The sequence below is a fragment of the Salvelinus alpinus genome, chromosome 11 (genome assembly GCF_045679555.1).
Source record: "Salvelinus alpinus chromosome 11, SLU_Salpinus.1, whole genome shotgun sequence".
Taxonomy (NCBI): Eukaryota; Metazoa; Chordata; class Actinopteri; order Salmoniformes; family Salmonidae; genus Salvelinus; species Salvelinus alpinus.
The window spans coordinates 70719692-70725523 of record NC_092096.1 but is presented as its reverse complement, the minus strand read 5'-3'; the positions used below and the strand labels follow the sequence as shown (position 1 = coordinate 70725523).

The following is a 5832-nucleotide window of genomic DNA, read 5'->3' as shown; positions in this document are numbered from 1 at the left end:
CACCTAAGTTATTGACACATATTTATAATTAAAATGTCCATTAAAAAAGTCCAAGTAGGGGACAGAAAGGAGAGTGAAATGTATTCATCCCAGTTGAGACGGTACATTAATGCTGTCTGCTGGGTTAGTAACGCATTACTTGGACATTTTAATGGACACTTGAATTATGAATACATTTCAACAACTTAGGTAGCTTAATGACATTCTTACTGCAGGTCTATGATAGGTCTATGACAGGTCAATGACAGGTCAATGGCAGGTCTATGACAGTTCTATGACAGGTCTATGGCAGGTCTATGACAGGTCTATGGCAGTTTTATGGCAGGTCTATGACAGTTCTATGGCAGGTCTATGGCAGGTCTATGACAGTTATATGACAGGTCTTTGACAGGTCTATGGCAGGTCTTTGACAGTTCTATGACAGGTCTTTGACAGTTCTATGACAGGTCTTTGACAGGCCTATGGCAGGTCTATGACAGGTCTATGGCAGGTCTATGACAGGTCTATGGCAGGTCTATGACAGTTCTATGACAGGTCTATGGCAGGTCTATGACAGGTCTATGACAGTTCTATGACAGGTCTATGGCAGGTCTATGGCAGGTCTATGACAGGTCTATGGCAGGTCTATGACAGGTCTATGGCAGGTCTATGACAGGTCTATGTCTGATACCAAAACATTTGTTTTAGGCCCAGTTCTAACAATTTGCACTTCAGAAAAAATGACCCCACATTCTCTCTCTGGTCAAATATTTTTTTTTGTTTCAAAAAAGAAATGAAATCTAACCCTGAAATACTACTAGTTTTTCCCTTGAGATTATTTCCCGGGAAGAATGTGGAAAAAAAGGCCACTGAATCAACATTTAAGGTCTCTTTAACCAAAATGAAAGGCCCCGCCTACAGGCTACAATGGTAGGGAAAACACTGCAATACAAAACTACTGTTCTAAACCTATTACTACTGTCATTTATACTGTTTCTATGACGATGATGGTTCTTTTATTTAAGATATTTTTATTCCTATAACGCCCATTTATTTATAACAATTTAATAAGAAATAATGATTAAATATTTTATGAGATGAGGGGTTTCCTGCATGTTCATTATTACTGTTTGCTGTTCCTCATTATTTTATTAGTGTGAGAAGTAAAAGAAAAAAAGTATTTATATATAAAGTCAGTTAAGAACAAATTCTTATTTATAATGACGGCCTACACCCCCAGCCAAACCTGAACGACGCCGGGCCAATTGTGCACCGCACTATGGGACTCCCAACCATGACCGGATGTGATACAGCCTGGATTTGAACCAGGGACTGTTCGTGTAGTGACACCTCTTGCACTGAGATGCAGTGCCTTAGACCGCTGCGCCACTCGGGAGCCCAGTGTGTGTGTGTGCGTGTGTGTGAGAGAGAGAGAGAGAGCAGTGTGTGTGTGAGAGGGAGAAAGAGAGATGTATGGATAAACCACCTCCAATCTTTTTGGCTCTATACAAATCTTAGAATCAGCTTTTGAAGAAAACCAGAACCCACTGGATTCTCCAATTACATTGAATGACCTACAGGACAAAATACAAACCCTCCAACCCAAAAAGGCCTGTGGTGTTGATCAATCAATCAATCAAGTTTATTTTATATAGCCCTTCGTACATCAGCTAATATCTTGAAGTGCTGTACAGAAACCCAGCCTAAAACCCCAAACAGCAAGCAATGCAGGTGTAGAAGCACGGTGGCTAGGAAAAACTCCCTAGAAAGGCCAAAACCTAGGAAGAAACCTAGAGAGGAACCAGGCTATGAGGGGTGGCCAGTCCTCTTCTGGCTGTGCCGGGTGGAGATTATAACAGAACATGGCCAAGATGTTCATAAATGAGAAGCATGGTCAAATAATAATCAGGAATAAATGTCAGTTGGCTTTTCATAGCCGATCATTAAGAGTTGAAAACAGCAGGTCTGGGACAGGTAGGGGTTCCATAACCGCAGGCAGAACAGTTGAAACTGGGACAGCAGCAAGGCCAGGTGGACTGGGGACAGCAAGGAGTCATCATGCCCGGTAGTCCTGACGTATGGTCCTAGGGCTCAGTTCCTCCGAGAGAGAGAAAGAAAGAGAGAAGGAGAGAATTAGAGAGAGCATACTTAAATTCACACAGGACACTGGATAAGACAGGAGAAGTACTCCAGATATAACCAACTGGCCCTAGCCCCCCGACACAAACTACTGCAGCATAAATACTGGAGGCTGAGACAGGAGGGGTCAGGAGACACTGTGGCCCCATCCGATGATACCCCCGGACAGGGCCAAACAGGAAGGATATAACCCCACCCACTTTGCCAAAGCACAGCCCCCGCACCACTAGAGGGATATCTTCAACCACCAACTTACAATCCTGAGACAAGGCGGAGTATAGCCCACAAAGATCTCCACCACAGCACAAACCAAGGGGGGGCGCCAACCCAGCCAGGAAGATCACGTCAGTAACTCAACCCACTCAAGTGACGCACCCCTCCTAGGGACGGCATGAAAGAGCACCAGTAAGCCAGTGACTCAGCCCCTGTAATAGGGTTAGAGGTAGAGAATCCCAGTGGAGAGAGGGGAACCGGCCAGGCAGAGACAGCAAGGGCGGTTCGTTGCTCCAGAGCCTTTCCGTTCACCTTCACACCCCTGGGCCAGACTACACACAATCATATGACCTACTGAAGAGATGAGTCTTCAGTAAAGACTTTTAAGGTTGAGACCGAGTCTGCGTCTCTCACATGGGTAGGCAGACCATTCCATAAAAATGGAGCTCTATGTTGATGGTTTCCTCAATGAAATGATAAAATATACAGACCACTAATTCCAATTGGCTTAAATACTTAAACTCTTTAACATCATCCTCAGCTCTGGCATCTTGCCCAATATTTGGAACCAAGGACTGTTCTAGAGGTCGACCGATTAATCGGATGGCCGATTAATTAGGGCCGATTTCGGGTTTTCATAACAATCGGAAATCGGTAATTTTTATAAAATGTTTTATTTTTACTACCTCAAATCAACCACTAGATGGAGACATAACATTATCGTAGAGCTGAATGGAGCTCTATCAATCTGATTCAAACCAACTCAAGGTCCAAAACCTTGGTCACATGACTCAAGCCTCTGATGCAAGTATCCTGAGTTCCAGTCTGTTTTTTGTTGTTGTCATGACAACTCCTTGTCAATCATTGTTATGCCTACAGCAATAGAGTTTACTTTGGCATTGGTTACAGATCTGGGACCAGGTTACCAAGAGCTCATTAAGGGCTTGGGCCATCTTTTAAACTGTTTATTCAGTTCTGGCGAGGGATTAACTGAAATTAACACATTTGAATGTAATAACATTCATTTATATAAATGTTGGAATTGGAATGAAGCAATTCCCATTTGTTAAGCTTGGTATGGGGTAAATCTAGTGGTGTAATTAAGTAAAAATACATCAAAATACTACTTAAGTATTTTTTTAGGTATCTGTACTTTACTTTACCATTTTTATTTTTGACAACTTTATACTTTTACTTTATTACATTCCTAATGAAAATAATGTACTTTTTTCTCCATACATTTTCCCTGACAACCAAAAGTACTCATTTCACTTTGAATGCTAAGCAGGACAGGAGAATGGTCTAATTCCCACACTTATCAAGAGAACATCCCTGGTCATCCCTACTGCCTCTGATCTGGAGGACTCACTAAACAGAGAACATCCCTGGTCATCCCTACTGCCTCTGATCTGGAGGACTCACTAAACAGAGAACATCCCTGGTCATCTCTACTGCCTCTGATCTGGAGGACTCACTAAACAGAGAACATCCCTGGTCATCCCTACTGCCTCTGATCTGGAGGACTCACTAAACAGAGAACATCCCTGGTCATCCCTACCACCTCTGATCTGGAGGACTCACTAAACAGAGAACATCCCTGGTCATCTCTACTGCCTCTGATCTGGAGGACTCACTAAACAGAGAACATCCCTGGTCATCTCTACTGCCTCTGATCTGGAGGACTCACTAAACAGAGAACATCCCTGGTCATCCCTACTGCCTCTGATCTGGAGGACTCACTAAACAGAGAACATCCCTGGTCATCTCTACTGCCTCTGATCTGGAGGACTCACTAAACACATGCTTCATTTGTAAATGGTGTCTGAGTGTTGGAGTTTGGCCCCTGGCTAGCCATAAATAAATAAAACAAGAAAATGGTGCTGTCTGGTTTGCTTAATATAAGGAATTTGAAATGATTTATACTTTGACTTTTGATACTTAAGTATATTTAAAACCAAATACTTTTAGACTTTTACTCAATTAGTATTTTACTGGGTGACTTTCACTTTTACTTGAGCCATTTTCTATTAACGTATCTTTACTTTGACTCAAGTATGACAACTGGGTACTTTTTCCACCACTTGGTAGTTCCCTGTAAAACTGTACTGTAATCTACAGCACTGTGATGTGGAGAGAGAGAGTACTGTAATTTATAGCACTGTCATGTGGAGAGAGAGTACTGTAATTTATGACACTGTGATTTGGAGAGAGAGAGTACTGTAATTTATAGCACTGTCATGTGGAGAGAGAGTACTGTAATTTACAGCACTGTGATGTGGAGAGAGAGAGTACTGTAATTTACAGCACTGTGATGTGGAGAGAGAGAGTACTGTAATTTACAGCACTGCCATGTGGAGAGAGAGATTACTGTAATTTATAGCACTGCCATGTGGAGAGAGAGAGAGTACTGTAATTTACAGCACTGCCATGTGGAGAGAGAGAGAGTACTGTAATTTACAGCACTGCCATGTGGAGAGAGAGAGAGTACTGTAATTTACAGCACTGTCATGTGGAGAGAGAGAGAGTACTGTAATTTACAGCACTGCCATGTGGAGAGAGAGAGAGTACTGTAATTTACAGCACTGCCATGTGGAGAGAGAGAGAGTACTGTAATTTACAGCACTGCCATGTGGAGAGAGAGAGAGAGTACTGTAATTTACAGCACTGTCATGTGGAGAGAGAGAGAGAGTACTGTAATTTACAGCACTGCCATGTGGAGAGAGAGAGAGAGTACTGTAATTTACAGCACTGCCATGTGGAGAGAGAGAGAGTACTGTAATTTACAGCACTGCCATGTGGAGAGAGAGAGAGAGTACTGTAATTTACAGCACTGCCATGTGGAGAGAGAGAGAGTACTGTAATTTACAGCACTGTCATGTGGAGAGAGAGAGAGAGTACTGTAATTTACAGCACTGCCATGTGGAGAGAGAGAGAGAGTACTGTAATTTACAGCACTGCCATGTGGAGAGAGAGAGAGTACTGTAATTTACAGCACTGCCATGTGGAGAGAGAGAGAGTACTGTAATTTACAGCACTGCCATGTGGAGAGAGAGAGAGAGTACTGTAATTTACAGCACTGTCATGTGGAGAGAGAGAGAGAGTACTGTAATTTACAGCACTGCCATGTGGAGAGAGAGAGAGAGTACTGTAATTTACAGCACTGCCATGTGGAGAGAGAGAGAGTACTGTAATTTACAGCACTGCCATGTGGAGAGAGAGAGAGTACTGTAATTTACAGCACTGCCATGTGGAGAGAGAGAGAGTATTGTAATTTACAGGAGAGGAGAGGCGTTGTGCCGTAAGGTGTTTATTTATTGATTTATTTATTTTAGAAAGCAGGTTTGCTGTTCATTTGAGCAAGATGAGATGGAAGGGAGTTTCATGCCCTTCTGGTTCTGTATAATACTGTTTCCTTGAACCTGGGGACTGTGAAAAGACCCCCTGGTGGCATGTCTGGTGGGGGAAGTGTGTGTGTCAGAGCTGTGTGTAAGTTGACTATGA

The 5832-nt window shown here is 42.7% G+C and overlaps 1 protein-coding gene across 3 annotated transcripts in view; it reads left to right on the top strand.

The window, feature by feature from the left end:
• Positions 1–4745, top strand: part of LOC139534736 (breast cancer metastasis-suppressor 1 homolog) — a 39578-nt gene extending 34833 nt beyond the window's left edge. The window contains exon 10 of one of the 3 annotated variants that reach the window (XM_071334146.1): positions 3620–4745. The gene's annotated coding sequence lies outside the window, so the exon portion shown is untranslated. Of the gene's footprint in view, positions 1–687; positions 1079–3591 lie in introns of those variants that run through there. The other 2 variants (XM_071334145.1, XM_071334147.1) reach the window with 2 other exon arrangements.
• The last annotated feature ends 1087 nt before the right edge of the window (positions 4746–5832 follow it).